General features: G+C 43.1%; 1 protein-coding gene across 10 annotated transcripts in view; it reads right to left on the bottom strand.

Annotated features, from left to right (window-relative positions):
• Positions 1-20,390, bottom strand: part of ATXN1 (ataxin 1) — a 292,826-nt gene that overhangs the window by 222,906 nt on the left and 49,530 nt on the right. For 5 of the 10 annotated variants that reach the window (XM_017808477.1, XM_017808481.1, XM_017808479.1 and 2 more), the window contains 3 exons: positions 12,515-12,579; positions 5,779-5,936; positions 5,024-5,153 (listed from right to left, as the gene is read on the bottom strand). The gene's annotated coding sequence lies outside the window, so the exon portion shown is untranslated. Of the gene's footprint in view, positions 1-3,387; positions 3,498-3,979; positions 4,095-4,516; positions 4,801-5,023; positions 5,154-5,778; positions 5,937-12,514; positions 12,580-20,390 lie in introns of those variants that run through there. The other 5 variants (XM_017808473.1, XM_017808484.1, XM_017808475.1 and 2 more) reach the window with 4 other exon arrangements.

The following is a 20,390-nucleotide window of genomic DNA, read 5'->3' as shown; positions in this document are numbered from 1 at the left end:
CAACTTTTCTAAATAAATTCAAGCAGGTCAGAAAGGCAAACAAGAAACGTTGCACTGTTTATTTTCAAAAAGTCTTTTAACTATGTATATATGGCCTTTTTGAAAGCAATTACTTTCTAACACTCTTAGTCACACAGGTAATTTGTCTTACAATAAAATATGTATAAGCAGCATGTGGCACACAAAGGTTCACACTACAGGAGTCATCCTGCGCGAGACTATTCCACTTTCTCCAGCCAGTCCTCCTAACGAGCTCTTCTATTTCAAGCCACCTCCTCGGTATGGAAGCCCAAACAGAAGCAGACACACTGAGCAGAGGATATTCTCTCCTAACAAGAAGGGCAAGTTAGCTGAGGCACTGAAAAGCTGCACTTTGGGTCCAGAAAACTGCCCGCAAACGCCCTTTCCCCTTGTCCCTCTGAGAAGAAACACCTCTGTTCAGCAAGCAGGCTGCGACCTGCAAACTCATCACACCAAACCCAAGACCACCAGCTGCCTGTTACCGCAAAGCTGAACCACCAACAGGCATTTCTCATTACCTCCTCCTTCAGCTCCAATGTTTTAGCACCAGAGAGATTAAAATATCTATTTTAGAGCTATTTCTAGATTGCTTTATGCTCCAGCCTGGTACTTACAAATGCTCAGGAGCTGTGGGTGCTGATGATTTCTCATCACTGAGACACGAAATCCTCCAGGCCAAGTTCAATATTAGTGTAAGTCCACACAAGATTAGTGACTGGAATAGGGGTGTTACCCACTTCTACAGACACTTAATGCAGCTTCTTAATCAGGCAAAAATCCTATTTAAGCCCACAGTGCTTTTTGCCATGAGAAGTAATATAGAGAAAATAACAGTGATACGCACCAGATCACTTTCTGAGCTTGGTTACTCTACTACATGCCTGGATTAAGTCCAATAAATGGAGTTATTCTAGATATACACCCATGTAAGTGGTTCACAATCCCGTCCCCTGGAGTCGCTCCAGATTTATGACATTAGAACACAGTGCCAAATTTGGTGCTTTTAAAAAATTATACCTACATTTGTGGAAAAGTGGCTTAAAAGAGTGATGTTTAAACACTGAGAATGAAGACAAATATACATTGCTTGATGAAACATGTTTTTAAGAGCAGCATGCAGTTCGAAGCTAATTCTTTGCATATTCTTTCAAGGTATTATAAACTGCGGCAAAAAGTCTCCTGCTCTGTGGCTATAATATTTTGATGAGCACAAACACAAAAAAATTAAAATGAAAGAAATACTACTACTGGAAATGAAGTGTTTGCCGAGGAGAAAATTGTTTTTAGTAGCATATACTTAGGATTTTATCAAGAGAAACTGCAGTCAGCTTTAACCTAGAACACAAAACCTTGCTAAGAACTATGACAAGGCTTAGCAAACCTAGAGTGACAACAGTGATATCAAGTATCACTGATTTTCATTTTACCAGGCAGAGGGTGTAAAGTACAGTACACGAGTGAAGAATAACAAACCTGTGGCCTAAAATGTGAATGCTGGAATGGGAACTGTTCCAAACAACATGACAGCCACCAAACAGTTAATCCAGACAAACAGGAGGGGGAAAAAAAAAAAAAAAAAAAGGAAAACTCTGAAGAAACTTTTATGCAAGCTTTTATAAGCCAAAAGCATTTTTACAAAGTACCCCACCTTCGTTAATTTGCTAGTAATACATGCAAGTGGAGCTGACGATTTGGCTAACCTGCTAAGCGTGCCATGTACGGTCCCATCTGCCTGACACTACCGCAGGCAAAGAACACTCTTCCCAAGAAGTTCAGCCATTAGGAACCCACCACTGGCATCCTTCAATTTTCAGCAAGCCCGAAGCTGTGCCCACGGCACACACAGAGCTGGCGGTAGCCCTCTGGGTCGCCTGCCAGCCACACACACACACCTGGCTGGACGGTGAATACGGTGAATCCCGTCTGTTACCATGGCAGCCTGATCTAATTACATGACTGATCAGGGCTGGAGTAAGCACACTGAAAGCCTGCACCGCTGACATGTCGCTACATGATGAGAGAGACAGACAGACAGCCGAACACGAAGGAAAACCTATCGACCTCTGCCTTATGTAAAAAGTGAGATTACAGCCACCCTTTCAAAATAACTGCTGTCTGTAAAATACCGGGCCGGTTTTATGAACAAATTAGGTGCAATAACGTACAATTACTACTATTATCTCACATCACAAAAATAACTACAGCATAATATTTTCACTGGCCATTCTCAATTTCCCTCTCCCCCATTCATAACCCTTGCTCCTTATGATAAAATTGCACCGTCTCCATCACCCAGAACAGAAACAGTTTAACACGAAGCCGGGATTTTCCTTTAGGGGAAGGTTTCATTCGAAACTGAAATTAAAAGTCCTTGACTTCTCGGTGTGTCAGCACAGTAACTCACTATTCCTGACCATATCCGACGCGTAAAGTAACCATTACTGCATGAAATACATAACCATGAGCGTTAAAGGTTAAAGTGTAAGCTGTGTTACAAAATATGAATTTCTTTACCATATGAAAGGGAAAAGGTCTCCAGCAAAGGTCATCTACCTGCACACCTCTGCCAATCTGTACACAGAAATCATTTGTAAAGAGGAAGGTTTTACAAACACGGATTTCTTTGTCTGGGCATAACAGGAATGCTTAAAATTTTTCCCCAATTCTATCTGAAGTTTGGGCTCACGGGGGAGAGATGCTGCTCGGAGGAGTCCCTATTACACAGCATACGGTAAACAAAATAAAAATAGCCTGTCGCTCTCGTTGTCTACACAGTGCATTATATAACGGGCTTCCGACTTGTTTTCTTTTCTATTATTACTCTTCAGTAATTCCTCCTCTTCAATAATATGTAAATCGCTCCCAATTCTGTCATTTTATTATTACAGCTATTACTATTACAGTAGGAGCTAATGCTTTTCCAGCACGCTTTAATTTAGACTTTAATATTCTCAGGAATCGCATTGACGGATTCAGCACCCACAACCGTACACGGGGTCATTTATTTGTTTTTCTGCCAGTAAATCAGGATGCCTTAGGAATAAAAAAAAATAACATTAAAAAAAATAATAAAAAAAAAAAAAAAGCCGAACCACCGCCAACCAACCCCAAACTCCCGCAACCGAACCACCCCCACCCGACCCAAGCAAACCCGGAGGTGGCGGGGCATCGGTGAGCGGCAGGAGGGCAGCGGCCGCCGCTGGCGGCGAGCTCAGCCCCGGGGCGGCGGCGGTGGGGGGAGCCCCGGTCCCGCTCCCCCTCGGGGCTCCGCCGGCCGGATCCCCTGGCCGCAGACGGGCAACGGGGCGGCGGCCCTCCGGCGCTCCCCTTCCCCCATCCCTCCCGCCCCGTCCCTCCCGGCAGTACCGGGTGGCGTCTGCAGCCGGCCTGGGCCCTGAGTGAAGCGGAGCGGGGCTGCTGCCGGGCACATCCCAGCGCCAGCGCCGCCTCCTCCACCGCCTCCTCCTCGCTTCATTCACCCTCCGGCAGCCGCCCAGCCCCGTACTACATACGCCGTGCGGCGGCGGCGACCGGCCCTGCCGGCGACCGGCCCCGCGCTGCGCCCCGCCGGGTCCGCCCGGCGTACGCGCCCCGCACGGCCCCCCCGCACCGCGCTGACACACACGCGCGCACACACATCCACGGCACCGCACCGGCACGGCACCCCCCGCACTCTCACACACACGGCACTGCACCGCACGTACCGGCACCCTCCGCGCACACACACACACACACACACGCACGCATCGCACCCCCCGCAAACACATACACACAAATACACGCACGGCACCGCACACACACACCGCACCGCAACCCCCGCATACGGGCACCGCACACATACACCGCATCCCGCACATATATATTTATATATATATATATACACACGCACACACTCACATTCACGCACCGCACACCCCCCCCCCCCGCACACACAGTCTCACAGCGCAGTCTCACACACCCCGAGTCCGCCGCCGCACCGGGGGCAGCCGCGGCTCGCAAAATGTCCACCGTCCCCGCGGCCACCCACACCCCGCCCGGGCCGGGGGGGAAGCGGGAGGGAGGGAGGGAGGGAGGGAGAGGGGGGGTGAGGAAGAAGGAAGGAGCCGGCGCGGGGGGGGCAGGGCTGTACGAGCGGCTCCCGCTACGGGGCCGCCCCGTCCCCTCGCTCCCTCCCGTGTCCCCGCATCCCCACTCCGCTTCCTCCGCGGCACCCTCGGTCATTTCGCGGCCGCCCCCTCTCCCTCGCTCCCTCCCTCTCTCCCCAAGGCCGGGCCCGCGGCGGCAGCGCCTGCGGGCCAGGCCGGGGGCGGCCGCAGTGAGGCGGCTGCAGCCCCGCGGCAGGGTGGACACTGCGCTCCCCTTCCCCCCCCACCCCAGCCCCGTGTTTTTCCAGCTGGAAATCGACGGAGGTTTGCAGCCTAAACAAGGGAAGAAGCCGGGGGTAGGGGGTGGGGGAGGGAGGCAGAAAGCAGAGGAGGAAGAAAAAGCCACTTACTGTAAAGTGTCAGTGGAGGTGGGGTTGGCGGGGGTGGGGGGGTCAGAGAGAGACTCGCACACAAATGTCTTCCTAGCTGATCACGGGGGGTGGGTCTGCTTTTTTGTTTGTTTGGCTTTTTTTCTTCCCCCTGCAGTGACACAGGTCCGGGATGTCTCCAGCACTGTAGTAGAAATGATGTCTGCGGTACAGCGCTCGCTCCCTCTCCTCTCTCCAGCATGTAAATGGGTAATAGAAGCCAAATATGGAGCAGTTGGCTGCCTCTGCAACAGCTCAAGGATCCTACTTCATGCAAAAGGCGGGGGGGGGGAGGGGGGAGAAGGGAGGAGGAGGTGGAGGAGGAGGAGGAGGAGGCAAGGCAACACTCTGGCAGGCGGCCAAGAGAGCCACACAGATTATTGCATACGCACGGCACCGCCGGGCCAAGGCGGCCTTAACCCTTTGCGGGGCCGCCGCACGCTGCCCGGGGGCAGGGAAGGGGGCTGGGGGGCTCGTCTCGACACTTACCTCCTCCTTCCCCTTGTAACACTTCAAAGGCCAGGCTGGCTCTCTACGGTGGGCTTAAACCCTGCGCACACCAGTGTTCCCGAGAAGTCCCCGCTCCTGTGGCAGGCTGCGTTGCGCGGATCTCAAACCACTTTGCAGGCGGAAAGAAATGAGATGGGGAGGGGAAAAAAAAAAAAAACACCACACCAAAAAAAAAAACAACCCCAAACCTATATTGTTTAAGGGGGAAGAAACAGGCAGCTAGCGACGCGTGCTGTCCTTCAGAAATGGCAGGGAATGCTGGTTTAAAGGATGCATGAAAATCGGTTGCTCAGTCAAGGCTGGTCTGTCTCTCTAAGGGAGGAAATAAAACTGTGCTGGAAGCCAGGGAATGCTCTGAAGCAGCCTCTGCGAGAGTCAGAAGAGGGTGATTTTATTTAAGATGCCATATTGCATTTCGCTGTGGAGAACTGTGAAGTGATTTACAGCAAGAGCCTGCATCCCACTCCCTTTTTCTGAATTAGTTTTATTTATCTGGATCCTTGGCATATGCTTGAGTTGCTTTGTAGAAAGTACCTTCCACTTCATTCAGACCAAAGAGGCTCTGACTCATACCGTCACTGAACTACAAGACAGGCAGGGCTGAACCACGCATGTTTGGGTACTGACTCCCTCTGGATTCCTCAGCACTGGTTTTATCAAAGATCTCTTCGCATCTCTCCCAGCTGTATGCAGACCACTATGAGCCTCTCCCCCCGCCCACTATGGCAACTTACACTTCCTTGGCGCTCCAGCGCAGCTTGTTACTCTCTTACTTCTCTCAACACAGGTCTCTGCTCTGCAAGTGCCATAAACTGCAGTGAACTGGGCAAGTAACAAGCACAGATGCATAACAGAGACCAGAGAAAATACCCTCCTTCTGGACTGTCTCAATCTGCTATTCAAGTGAAAAAAAAAAATCAACTTACTAAGGGAGGTACAACTTAGAGAAATAAAACAACTTATGGAAGCAATGAATGCAGCCCAGAGTAAGGAAAATACAGCAGGCTGCTATGCTTGCATGCAACCTGACAGTGGTACATAAGAAGCCAGTCACTGATTTGGCATCACGAAAAGTAGTAGAGCACAGAGAAGGCCTCTCCCCACCCCAAGGACATTGCAAAAAGTGTTGTATAAATACCAAAGGCTGTTCAGCTTCCATGGAGCTGGATGCTGTGGGGTCACAGGCCTCAGAAAGGCCTGAGCTGTGCACTCCACGTGACATGGCCATCCCGACCAGGCCATTTATTGCAGCTTGTATGAATTTGCCACAACAGTATGCTCCAAGCTACCTGGTTTCTAGTGCAGGTACACCTCCTATGTGTCCATTATCTACTAGCATTAGGTTTTAGCATTAAATCTAGCATTAGAGTCTAGATGCAAAGTACCCTAGGACTCAGCCTGTCATTGTGCAGATCAACAAAGTAGTCCTTTCTATAAATGACTGTACTAGTCACCGTAATTGCTAAAGAACATAGTAATAACATTGTAAACTGCAGTGCTCTTGCTTTAGAGTTGATATTGTAATACAGACTAGCTTTATGAAATGTAAGGATCTTTTACTACAGCACCTTCTGCATCTTTAGTTCACTGTGAAAACCAGCAGGATATTCTGCTCTAGGAGTGGTCTGGGGACAGAAGAAGCAACAGGCTAAGATGTCTGGACAAACGTGCCACTCAGCACTACAAGACAGTGAATCTACAGCAGCAAAGCAGACGGCAAAATTATATTCACCCAGCTAATGTAAGGTTCATTGATTTAATAAAAGGAACCAAGGGAGAGAGACAAAGACTGGAGATTACTGAAAATCAAGTGAAAGCCCTGGAGAAATTCAAACCTATCATCAAGGTTCAGTTCTGAGTACACGGCATTCTCCTGTCTGCCACCTTTTTTATTCCAGTAGTACAGAGTGTTACCTCAGGAGAAAGGAATCTTTCCTTCTCAAACGTTCACCTTGCCAAGAGGTGTGGCACACCCAGAGAAAGAGAAGCCACATTCATGCTGAAGCAAGCTTTGGGCAACTTTCCCTTCTGCAGCAGGCTCATGTAAGAGGCTTGTGTGTTCCTCCACTCTGTGGCCATGGTGTTTGCCTCAGGACCCTCATTTTTTGCCACACTCCAGGCTCTAGGCTTTTACATCTTTGTCTGTGTTTCTGCTTCAGAGTAGTAAAGAGATTCCCAAAATGTAGGTCCATTGTAAGTCAAAGCAATAGTTTTCCTGAGCCAGCAGGCAGCCTTAGCCCATTGGCTCTGGAAAGTGCCACAACCGCCACCAGCCACGTCAGGTGAATAAGCCATTCTCAGCTCCTTTTTGACTTGATATAACAGGTGAGGGATGAGGGTACTATGCCTCTGCAAACATTGACTGACCTATGGGACATAAAACTGTGTCATAAGACGTCCTTGTGCCTCCCCTGCTGAGGGCTTACACTGGGCCTCAATATATTCCCTCCACAGAGAATTCCACAAAATGTGGAGGTGCTGATGAAAGCAGTGAGTGGGATACAAGAACCCACATCAACTCGAGCATTTTTATTTACTGCTGGTGATATGCTGAAACTGATATGACCCCCAGTGGAATACGGTATTGACCAAAAGATATTAAACAATTTTACATGCAAGATGCACACTGTCTATAAAGAAACTATGTTTCAATTGACTAGTTGTAGTGTGTCATCTACACTGCACACTTTATACCATTAATAGTACTTATGGAAAACGAAAGAATAAGGGGTTGGAATTATTTTTTTTGTTAAACATTCATATTCAGGGAAATCCAGGGATTGACAATGTATTGAGCATGAAAAGTAATTTCACAATTGTTGATCGTTACAGTCCAAGTCTCCAATCTGTCATAAAATGACATTGTTGGTCTCATTACAGCCTCTAGTGGACAGTAGTAATCCACTTCACAGACCTGTCATACCATTTGCTCAAATGACAAGCGTTATCAAGGCAGAGGTTACTCCAAGAGAGCATGAACATACAAGTCATTTTCATCCCCTGGCAAAGAGGATTTTTGAATACGATCAAAGGTTTGATGTCATTGCTCGTAAGGTGCCTTGCTTTACTCTTCAGGTATTAGCATTGGCTTGTAAATAAACAGGGAACTTCTGCTATTCATTTCAGCTTCTGACAGCTTTCATAAAAACTAAATTCATCTCAAATATTTTTATAACAGAAAATATTGGTTGCCATGTTTTTGGCTTAAGTAAGATATTTTTATTCCAACTCAGAATCTGCCGACTGTCCAATTCACCTCCTATCTATTTATAGCCCTCTTGCATTCAAATAAGTTTTGCTAATGCAGTTATTTTCATTATTATTTCAGACATATGCAGCTGATTTAGGGTATTTTAACAGCTTTAACAAATGAGAAACTATAATTTGGATTGCAGCTGGCTAATTAAGGTATGCTTTTCTTCAGGAAAGTTAAAAATGTACACGATCTGAAGAATAATGTATTTGGACTGCATTCTTTAAGTGCCACTTGTGTGAACATAATAAAATATGACTAACATCTTTATTTTTTGTGTATTCACTTAGAAATGAGTATACCTCCTGTCAAAACAGAGATGTCGAGGATGTTCTCCAGAACGCTGTGATTGTTTTCAGATGCAAGGAAATTAGATTGGTAGACACAGAGCTACTGCTGTCTCTTTAAAGCCACAACTATCTCATGCAAATTAACATTTAGTGAAATGAGAGCAAAGCATTCGTGAAGTCTAAGCAAGTATGTAGTACTACACTGTGACTCAAAGAGAAAAATCTTATGATCTAAAATGCTGTGGTCCTTTGCAAGTGAATTCAAAGGAAAGGTTGCCCTTAAATGCTTTATTTTACCACACTGTGGCTAGGTAGGGATTGTAGGGTACTGAACAAATCATTATTTGTCATGCCTTTGAGTATAGGTAATGGGATATTTAGGTACAGAAATATTTACCTTATCATTGTCTTGATTTTTTAAAAGGAGCAATCAAGTTCCTCTTCTAATAACAATAGCTTCAGTAGCTTTAAAATAACAATTGGTTCTTAGATGCAGATCTTTTGCTTTTTCTAAAACAGGCAAAGCAATTCACTGGGGAATTAAGAAAACTGAGGAATCCTCTGAAGTCTTAAAATCAAGTCCGATTTAGTCTTCTGAATAAGTTTTCAGTCAGTTATAGGTCTCTGATCTGGAAGGAAGAACAGCTAACCTACTAGTGACCACCCCAGGATGGACCGTAGCCACAGTCAGCCCCATAAGCTGTTCCAACAGTGACCAGTGGGAAATAAAAGTGCTGGCCCTTCTCTAGAGGTGCTTAACTGGTCTAGGCACCTCTCAAGTAATAACTAATATGGCCTGTCATGTGCTTTATGGCTGGTGGTCTGAGGTTTCCACCCATGTCCCGGTCTCCACATATCTCCCCTGCAGTTACCCCTATAGCTGGTGTGAGAAGAAGGACCAAGCACAGATGGACACTAAACAGCTATCTTATTCCTAGAAGTGATCACTTCATCTTGGGGTCAAAGTACACCAGCAGGGCACAGAAGGGAAGCTGTACTCTGTGGAAAATGCTTGGTTTCCAGGGATGTCAAGGCAGTGCTGTTAACGAGGATTAACATTCAACCAACGGTGCAGACCTCAGGAGAATTCACCGGCCAGTTTCTGGGAGGGGGCCCTCAGATGCTAGCAGGGAGCAGACAAGAGGCCACAAGTCCTTGTAAGAGACATGTGTTGTCCCTTTAAATCATACCTGGTACAGAGACTTATCTGGGAGTTCACTTACACCAGTTTTTTTTCTGTCTGTTAAGGGCGTTATGGTCTAGACAGATTAGATTAGCATCTATCGTGTAAACACTTAGGGTTGGGAAATAACTCTTGACCTTTCTTAAAGCTTCTTACCCACATATAAGGCAGTGTGGTTTCCAAAACCTGCCACAGTCTCTCTGATCAATGCTATACATATTTTGATAAGTGCAATGAGTTTTAAGGGGAGAAGGGGAATGGGCTAGAATGGACTGGTTACCTGTTTGAACCAACATAGGGATTGAAAACATGGATTTTTGACTCCTAAGTCCTTTAATGGCCCCAACTGAGCTGTTCTGGTCTATTGAACAAATCCTTCCTACCTCATGGATCACTGACCTACCAGACCTCCAGAGCCAATGTGCTCAATCCTACTGCAAAGTCTGCTCATTTTGTTCACACTCTAAAAATCATTATGTTTTGTTGAGAAAAAGCACATCTTATGAATAACAGCTATTTTCTACTCTCCCTGTCTCTACTTCCTCACAAAATATGATATACATGGGCCTTGGCCCCAAAGGTGTCATGCAAATTCAGAACTCAGGTTTACCAAATTCATCCAATATGGGTAAATCTGGGCTCATGCCTTGGTTTCAAGACAGAGACAAGTGCAAGTTGCTTTATGTCCAAGACAGAATTTATTTTGTATCTATATTTTCTTCAAAAAGAAAATTAATAACTAGTACAGTATTAACCAAAAAGTCAGTAACAGTTCTGAATGTAGGTATCTTTTACACAGAAAAGAGCTGTATTTCTTTGTTTTCAAAAGGTATCATATAGCACAAAACAGCAGTCACCTGATGCACAGGAATGGTGACTTGGAATAGTTCATAAACATCAAGCAAAAATTTAAATTTAATAATTTTGGTATGAAGGAATTGCTATATCCCCTTCGATTTGATTCATAGTCATAGTCGGCTGGAAAATCCCCAGGCAGAGATAGACCACAGGCATGACAGTGTATTGCCTGGAGGGTAAGAAGTCCTCAGCCTGCAAGGCTTTGACCAATAACCTAGGTGAGCATGGTAAACATTTACCTTCAATTTATCCAATTACAAGCTGAGTGGGCATTTTTCCCATTTATTCTGCAAGGTCACAGGGATATGCTCAAAGAACCCTGAAACTCTGTAGTTTAAAAAAAAAAAAAAAGTCCTGGGAAAAGTGACAGGAGGCGTGAGGTAGGATATTACGTTAAATCAGAGTTATTTCTGCTCGCGCAGACCATATTGTAACTACACTGGTATCACTTTGACTTCTTACTGGACAGAGGCAGCATCTTTCCCTCAGAGATTTGCCAGATCCTCATGTTCTCTCTTTACCCTTCAGCAGAGGCCTTTCTACTAATAGGCAATAATTGTTCTCATATTGACTGTCATATTATGTCTCTCTCTTTCACCCTGTCCACTTTTTCCGCATGAGAGCTTCCATTTATACTTGCCTACCTCTGCTTGATCTGTCCTTGATCTGCTCTCATATTCTCCTCATATGATTTTATTCATTTATTTATACTTAAGGTAATGAAAGATACTTATTCAAAGCTCTAGAAGCCCTGACACAGATATTACAAGCAAAACACAACAGTGTGAAAGAAGTTTTATTAAAAGGAACTTAGCTGGGCAACAGGTACACCAAAGACACTTGCCTTCTGAAAGCCTATTTTTAACCTTCTCCCAAAGCACCCTCAGGGCCTCTTCAAAAATCATAAAATTCAAACTCTTGTGAAGTGTAGGTTCTATCACATGGATAGACTTGCTCATGTGTGGATTGTTCTGTCATGGAGTCAAGTATAGCCAAGAAAGTGGAGTGGACACCTGAGGGCCAGACCATCTCACTACCGGCTGTTCCTACTCAAGAGAAGCTAGTTCGGAAAGGTTTCTAACTATAGATTTTTCACAGTTTATATTCTCATAGAATCATAGAATTGTTAAGGTTGGAAAAGACCTTTAAGATCATCAAGTCCAAATTGTCAATCCAGTACCACCACTATGTTCACCATTAAACCATGTCCTCAAGTGTCATTAGCCACATGGTTCTTGAACACTGCCAAGGACAGTGATTGTACCACTTCACTGTGAAGTCTGTTCCAATGCTTTACAATCCTTTCCATGAAAGTTTTTTTCCTAATATCTAGTCTAAACCTCCCCTGGTGCAACTTGAGGCCATTTCCTCTTGTCTTGAAAGTCCTCTTATCTTCTTTTTGCATGAGGACAAAAAATGGCCACACAGTGGCTGTAGGACAACAGTGGTCATACGCAGATGCTTAAGGAGACATGGGCATTGTATACTACTTCCTCTACATACTCTCCATCCTCTCACTGTTTTCAGCTTAAGGGACTTTCTGATCAGGATGTGGTTTCTGGCTATTTAGTGATCCTCAATGGATTATGTCCCAAGACTTGTGCTGTCTCCTCCATCAGCACGTGTAAACTGTAGATATGTGCTATGTCACACTGCACAGATTGAGTCCCTGATGCAAGAAGAATCACCTCATCCTTTTTGCTTCATTTAGTGTTCCTAGCTCTTGCTTGACAGAGAATGGCCAGTTCCTACCCAAACTCTCCAAGCGACCCAGATCTTTACAGCCATCTATCATATTGCCTCTAAATTATCGTTCTTCCAGGCTGGAAAGGCTGTTACACAAACCAGTCTGTTAAAGACTTCACTGCTTCTGCCTCAATTCTTACCTGGTTTTAAGTTCCTCTGTCTTGGTCTTACTCCTTTGACATCTTCACTCCCTCTGTTCTTCTGCCTGAAGAAAAGACAGTAAAAATTATCCTTTGCTTTCATGGAACAGTGGTGACACAGTGAAGTACAAGTATTATTACTATGAAAGCAATACAGAATGCTCTCTTTTCCCAAGGCTTAGTCAAGGACTCAGAAAAGCAATAATCCCATATATCAAGGACAAGACAGAACAGTATTAATGTAAACAAAAATAAACCCATGGTTCTATCTACATTTTTTTCATACTTGTTTAGCAACACAAACTGACTAAAACCCTTCATATTTCACAAACTACCTCTGTCAACCAATCCACTCTGGTGTTAAAAATCAGAAGTGATAGGACATCTCCCACCAATTTCAGGAAATTATTTCATACACTTGTATGCATAACAGGTCTGGAAAATATGACATGCTACAAAGGTGAGATTGCCACATGTTTTTCCTGCCTTTTAATCTGTCTCTCCACTTTCCATGATACATCTCATTTCTTAGGATATATATTAAGTCATTTCTCTCCCTTACTTGGCCCATCTTCAGCTAGGTGTGTAAACTTGGTGTCTGATATAAGGTGTACAAGTTGTCCCATTGTCTTAATGATTATGAATCATACATTTAAAGTTAGCTTTGTGCTTGAGGGTATGGCCTTGTGAACATGTTACAGTGAGGCATTCAAGGGTGTGGATTTATAGGACACCAGCTACTCTGCAATAACTGCACAGATAAACACCCTTTGCTTGCTGGTAAATGCAAAGCAGGTTAGACCAGAGAGAGTCTCAGCCAAGATCACCTCTGCCCCCCACTACAATTGCTTCTGCCGCTATTCCCTGAACACTTGTCCTATTAACAGTCTGTCCCCAACAGCAACACTATGCCCAGAATTAAACATGATAGTTGCACATAGAGGCGTCGCCACCTCCCTCACGTCCAACGTGATTCACCGCCAAACACAGTTCAAAGTGTACTTTTTTTTTAATACACCCCAAAATCTTGCAAACAGAAGTCATATTTAAGAGACTTTCTCTCCCTTGTTGCATTACAGCTTCAGCTGGGTTTTTTTAAAACGTTTATATAATAGGATATATTCTTTGCCGAGTCTTTGTTATGTATCACACATATGTAAGTCCTCTAATTCTTGAACCCCTCTGTTTCCCTCTGCTGGTTAAAAATGTGTAGCTGTGGGGAGCAGGGAGGGTGGGAAAGGGCAGGAAATTCCTCAAATAATTCTCAGAGTCAAATCAGGTACCCAGTGTGGGAGGAGGGGGCAGAGGGGACAGACCTCACAAGTACTGTATACCAGTGGTTGCTGCCCTAGTATATATATATATAAATTTTTATATATATAAAATGTATAATATATAATATTTAAATAATATATTTATACATATTATTATATATAAAATAAAAATAAATACATTTCAGAGAGCCTATAGGTATTGTTACACCATGTATATACTTCATAGGGTCCTGAGAAGAGTTTATCAGCTGTACAGAAATTCCTGCATGCTTTATCATCTGGGCAAGCATCCCAGTGCCAGTGTTGTCTCTTGCTAGAGTCTCTTTGGAGTATCAGAGGTTCCCAGGAACATTCCCAGAAGCTTTTAGCTCAGCATGAGTCACTGCCAAGTTGAGCAGTTTCTTCGAGTCCCTTGTAGCAATCCTCCTGAAAACTGCAGAAGAGGAGCTTGCAGGCTCTACAACAGTCCCTAAAAGGCTGAACTTGTACAGGAGTAATTGTCTGGCCTCTAAAAACATTTATGCAAATGAAGACACATTTATCTCAACCTTGCACACATTTAAGGTCTCTCCAATGAGATTGTAAAATCTGCATGTAGCTGGAAATGAAAGACTTCTCATGGAAGTTTTTCCTTTGGTGATTTCCTAAAATTTTTTTTATATTCTAATAATCCGTCAGATCCCTAAATGATGATCAGCACCCCTTTCCTGTTCGAACTAGATGCTCAAGTCAGTTATATGAGGCCAAGTTTCCTCCCCAGGCAGTTTATAATGTCAGCACACAGGTTATGTTGTCTGCAGTAACTGATGCAGTGAATTACTCCATTATTTGACATATCTCTCAGAACAGTTACCCTCTGAGAAAAAACTGCATTTTTGAGGCCAGCTGATTTTTCAGAAATAGCAAACCATCAGTGGGCAAAAGGGTAGATTTCACCAAAGGTGAAATAATATTGTTTTCTTATTTTAGCCTACAAAAATTATAATTTCCCAAAAACAAAATGAAAGAAAAAATTCCAACAACCACCAAGCCCTTTTTATTCCTGAAGAACCCGCTATTCCCCACTTACTTTGCTCTGTAAGAATTTGCCTATGTTTTACGTTAGCATTTGTAATGCTTCTTACTAGCCAAAATGCTAATTGTGTGACTTAAGTTCCAGTATATTGCTTCCTTTGAACCTGCTACTCTTGTATTTCCCTTAATAGCACATTGAATTCATGCAGTTTATGGTCATCAGTTCCTAAATTCCCTATAGTACTCAAATCTTCAATGAACAGAAAGATGAGCATGAAGCATTTGCCAGTTTGAAATCCCTGCTATCTGGACAACAGACTGAAAATTGGCTTTTAATTATTTCAAGATTCTAAACTCTGAATGTGTGGCTAAATAATTAAAATTGGGATTGGTAAAATATACTGAAAATACATTTACCATTAAAATGTATCACCTGTTAGTTGTTCTGCTTCGAACTCTGTAACTTTGTGGTGTTACTATTTTCTTTTCCTTGATGTTTGTTCCTTTTAAGCTAACACTGAAGAATTTCACTCTCACCCATCGTGGTTATCAAGCTGTGGTTTGTCAGCATTGTCAGTATTTATGATATACAACTCTCTTCTGCTCTTCCCAGCTTTGGGGAATTAATACCTTGTATGCGTTGATTAATAGCCCTTCTGTATTGATATTCCTTTTAGGAGAGTTAGGAATGTCCACCACATAATCATCTCCATCACTTAGTAACACTGCTCCTGGTCTGTTTTATAACTCTTGTATAGGGACACTTGGTATGTAAATATTCTCCTTAATTTTCATCTTTTGTTTCAAGGATAAAACAAACAAAACGATAACAAAACCTCCTTTATTTTTGCATGCTGGAAGCATATGCCATTAATATTAATTAATTTATTTATTTAAAGTTGGTAAAAGAATTTGCTCTTAGGCTGGGAATGTGACTGCCAAGTTTCCTGTCTGCAATTTGTTACGGCTCAGTAGTAAACTCCTGAAAATAGGAATTTGAAATGGAAATAGTGACAGGCCTTTTAACTAGGCTATAATAAGCAGGGTGTTTTATCCTGCATACTGTATGTCGTTACACAATGGCAGCCTATCATAAGGTGCACGGAAAACAAACAGGGTCTCTTTAGATCACTCTCCTGGCTAAAACTGGGCAGACAGAGGAAGCAAAACAGGCTGAAAAGACAAAAGACTAGAAGGTCAAGAACACCACACCCAGACCTAAGCCCTTCTGTTACACAGCAGAGCAGAAGAATCTTAGAGAACTTGCGCTTGAATAAATTGACTTTGATCAGCTTGCCATAAAAAAAGAGGTGTAGTCTGCCATATTGCTAAAGGAGGTAAAGAAGGAAATTTCCCTGTAAGTCTTAAGCTGCAAATTAACATACCCAGGCCTGCCCTGTTATGCAGAGCAAAGCTCCAAAAAGTATGTTTCTTGTAAATGTTTCTTATCTGCCTATAGCAGTATTTTCTATGTAATTCTGCACATATAAAACACAGGAACATTAAAGCTGGTTTGCATACTAGCTTTCAAGTGACAGTTGTAAAATGTAATTTTTCAGAGATGCTGAACATCTGGAGTCCTAACAAGTCAGCTGAGTTCCTCCATATTTACACCTGTGTAAATGCCAGCAGTACTGCATCTTTGTGAAAATAAAATACTACTACTGCTTTTAACAAGGTTTTTGGCAAACAGGAAAAGAACTGAATCATATGTGCAAAACAGAACAGAGTATCTGGGACTTGAACTGAGCCCTTCTGGTTTGTAGCACACATGCTTAAATGCCACATATTGAACTGCCACACATCATGTCTATTTTTACTAATTGAGTTTACTTGTGTTTGGGCACTGTACCAGCTACTCGGCAAGTCCAGGAGATTAATGTAAAAGCCTCTCTGCATTTAGAAAGTATAGGCATTCTAGATTTACAGCTGCTTATTCTGAGGGTGGCTGACTGCTGATCCTGATGTCTTTGAGTAACAGATGGTTTTCTGAGCTGCACTGATAATGAAAATTATGTAATTTGCCTCTTAGTAAAATAAAGCAAAGAGGTAGAATAAAAGAAAAAGCAATATATTCACCTTCTACAATTAGCATATCTTACTTCACAGTGGGATGGGGGGGGTGGGAGAAGTCCAGTCAAAACTCAAGGCTATCAATAGTATGGGAAATTCACACAAGGTAAAACTTGCATAAAATAACCCTTCCTGATCTGGACTGGGAAAGCATTGGCTCCTGTAATGTTAGAATTTATAGCTTTAATCTTCTTAAAAGCTGCATGGCTCTTCTCACATGTGGGGAAAACAGATTTGATGTTTCTGAGATTAAAACTACTGAGCTGAACTTTGCTTGTTATTGGCCAGAAGCACTTGGAAACCTAATAAAGCATTCCATTAAAATCTTGGCATTTTAGTAACACAAAAGAAATAGGCTTCTCAAAATGTGAGTCCAAGGCAAAAGGACACTTTTGTGAGGGGGAGGGAAGATTATGGAATTTGGATTTTAACGAAGTTTGCAATGACTTAAAAATACATCAAGGGAAATGCAAGGTAGAATGGAACAATAAATGCTTGATGTAACCAGCAATGTGAACTCTTTGTTATTTAAACTTTATTACATTTGAAGACACTTTTTCATGTTCTTTTAAACCTCATACTTCTTTGAGTCTATGAGTAGCTGGAAAAAGTACAACATGCATCACTGACTAGCTCTGTGGTCTCTAACAGGTAACGTTAGGCCTGATTTCTTAAAATTATGAGGATCCACAACCACAGCTGAGATCAACATGGGCTACTAGTATTCCGGGCTTTAAATGATCAGCTTTACTGCAAAAAAAAAAGCTCCTTAAGGCTGGCTAGGCTACAACTTCAGGTGCACAGGCAGCCTATAGTGAACACAGTTATGCACTTATAATACATGATTTGATTTGATCCATGACGAAGCAATTACTATTTCTTTAGAAAGAGGCATAATACCGGTGGTGATGGTAAGATCCATGAGTTCAAAGCTGTAGCATGACTGAACAGCGTTTATGATCTTATCAATAGTGGTAAAACCTTGTACAATACCATCTGGACAAATGGGATGAGAAATGCCTAGTGCCAGCTGCACTGTCGAGAACCCTTGCTTGCCTTCACCGAGGTACAGTGAAAAGAAGACTCATAAACTACTGCTTTTACTGTTCTCTGCAGGCTAACAAACAGACAGAAATAAAGACTTATAATCAAATATAAAAGAAGTAAAGCTCCATAACCAGCACTAAATATGACAGGTCTCTTGCTAGGGTTCATTGAAGAGGTTTGGGGTTTTGTCAAAAGGCAAACAACATTAATTCCAATGTGCTATGAAACTACTTGGTCCTCTCCATACTGGCAAAGACAACCATGAAAGTTATGCTAGAATTTGCCTGCATATGGTTATAGCTAAATCAGATCTTCTAGTGACAGCCTACTTATAAATTGCCTTGTAGAATCAGAAAGTATGTAGGCTATCTTCTGCAAAACTTGTGGTTAAAACCCTGGGAAGCCTGTAGTGATAATCAGGTAACAATCAAATACCTACAGATTTTAGCCTGGATTTTACTTCACCCAGAAATTCAGAGCGTTGAACCTGGATCCTACAGCTGATGTTAGAGTTCTACTCAAGTTCATCTGTAGGTGACAATTGCACAGAGTTCACTTATACAATTCTATTTTCTGCCCTTTCCAAAGAAATTCACCTTTACACAGCTCAACATTACTGGGTGCTCATAAACTGGCTGCTAACATGGTTGGTGTTCTTTAGTTTTAGTGGCACTAACATATAAAGAGCTATCTACTGTAACAGATGCTCTTTCATAGTGCAAAATAACAGCACTCAGACTCTTAAACTGTAAATTACAAACAATCTCTCTCTAACTACAAAATGAATATGCTGAATGGGGAGCCTTGTCAACTAAGATATTAGTAAATCAGGTTGAGGAAGACAAATTATTCACTAAAGCTAAGTAACTAAAATTTTATTCAGTTAATGTTACTGTCATTAGAGTTCTCCTGTTCTTTGCCATAATTGGTAGATACGAAAGAGAGTAATTATAAGCAACACACAGAAAATCAGTTATGTGTTTCCTTGCTATGTTAAAGCGACAGAAAATGTTTCTGTTCTTTCTTTTTATTAATTTCTATCAGTAGAAAAGATGTTATATAAATACTTATTACTGGCATGTGCCTGGACACATCAAGACAGACCTTTCCCAAAGATTTTATAATTATTTTTTCCACATCAAACCACAGACAGGGCCCAGTGGTGCAGCTGCCGTGTACTTGATTACAAATTTACTGATAGTAATGCCAAGGAGGGGAGTTACAACAGAATATGAAAATGAGTTGAAGCATAGCTTTCTGCACAGAACGTCCCTGGTAACCTGGCTGCAAAAAGCATTCAATGCACAAAGATGATTTTTTTTTTTAACCTTTTTTTTTTTTAACCCATCTCTTCATGAAATCCCGAAGCCAAGTTCACCAGAAGGATATGCTCAGGGCAAATACCCTAGATTACAAGGTTTGCAGCTACATCTGGAGTCCTTGTGACATCTCAAATCTAAAACTTCTTCAGAAAGGACATGGAGAACTTAGAGGGAGCACAGTAAAGGGATGGACACAGCACAGTGATTCCTGCTCCATAGTGGCAGCCTTTCAGGAATTCCTGAACATGATGGCAAGGATGGTGAGCACAAAGCTGGCCTTACCAAATGCATACAACTGCCCATGACCTGCATGAGGGGTAAAATGAGCTAGCCATTCATCGTTTTCTTCAGCATGCACTGGGAGACATTGTTGTGTCCCTCAGTTCAGGATCAGGCTTGACAAGGCCTGATTATTATGACTCTGGAAGAAACAGGTATGCTCAAGAAAAGACCTTGGCAGCTGTCTGCAGGCAGGATTTAATACCCTTGCCTTTCATGGGGCTCCTGGGCAGAAGTCTCAAACTCCTCTGCATGACAAATGCAGCCAGGTTTTATCTCATGTATTTGCACTGCCTGCATCTCCTTCAATACCTGGCACCAGACCCCAAATGCCACTAAATAAAGGTACACATGGGTAAAGCTGCCTTATCTAGGTCTTGACAGCACTTGTTAAAGAACAGGACTAGCTGAATGGCTCTCCTCTGAGAGCCAAATTTGCCTTCTTTCTCCTTCCCAGATTAAGCAGAGAAGCAGGCAACAACCCCAACAGTTTTGCTGATACCAGCTCAGGACACACCCAGAGGCATATTTTTTGTGCTTAAAGAACTTTACAGAGTTGAAAGACTTAGCTCAGGAAATGCAAAGGGTCAGGGCCTGACCTCCAGAGCCTGACAAAAGAGTGTATGCATATACTGAGGAAGGAGGCTCCCTCTGTTGCACAGAGCTGGCTCCATTGCTCTTTCCCATTTCCCTAGATATCCAAGGTATTTGTCTACAAGTTAGAAGGAAGCCAGTAGACTAGTTGGTGTGCAAGGGGACTTGCTGGTCTCAGTGAAGATTGCTTTAGGTAACGTAGCAAAAGGATGTCCTGATGTGGGACCCAACCCAGCCGCAGTTTGGTTGGTGGGAAAGCCCCTCAGTCTCCAC

The sequence above is a fragment of the Lepidothrix coronata genome, unplaced genomic scaffold (assembly GCF_001604755.1).
Source record: "Lepidothrix coronata isolate B3197 unplaced genomic scaffold, Lepidothrix_coronata-1.0 Scaffold23, whole genome shotgun sequence".
In the NCBI taxonomy this organism is placed as follows: Eukaryota; Metazoa; Chordata; class Aves; order Passeriformes; family Pipridae; genus Lepidothrix; species Lepidothrix coronata.
This window is presented reverse-complemented; position numbering and strand designations above follow the sequence as displayed.